The following is a 210-nucleotide window of genomic DNA, read 5'->3' as shown; positions in this document are numbered from 1 at the left end:
TATTTATATGTCGAAATCTAAATATTTTTTTAAAATTTTATTATCTTCTTCTAATTATCTATCTAATTACAATGCTCATATTGTAATTAATTTCTAAATAGTATTTCAACTTATCATATATATTTTACTGATCAATTTCAATAATGAAAATTTTCTATTAAAGTATTTTACGATCATAATACTAATGGACTTCATATAAACAATATTGTT

Source organism: Halyomorpha halys, unplaced genomic scaffold (assembly GCF_000696795.3).
Source record: "Halyomorpha halys isolate HHAL.00 unplaced genomic scaffold, Hhal_1.1 Scaffold171.1, whole genome shotgun sequence".
In the NCBI taxonomy this organism is placed as follows: Eukaryota; Metazoa; Arthropoda; class Insecta; order Hemiptera; family Pentatomidae; genus Halyomorpha; species Halyomorpha halys.
The sequence above is the reverse complement of the archived record's forward strand: the minus strand, read 5'-3'. Positions refer to the sequence as shown.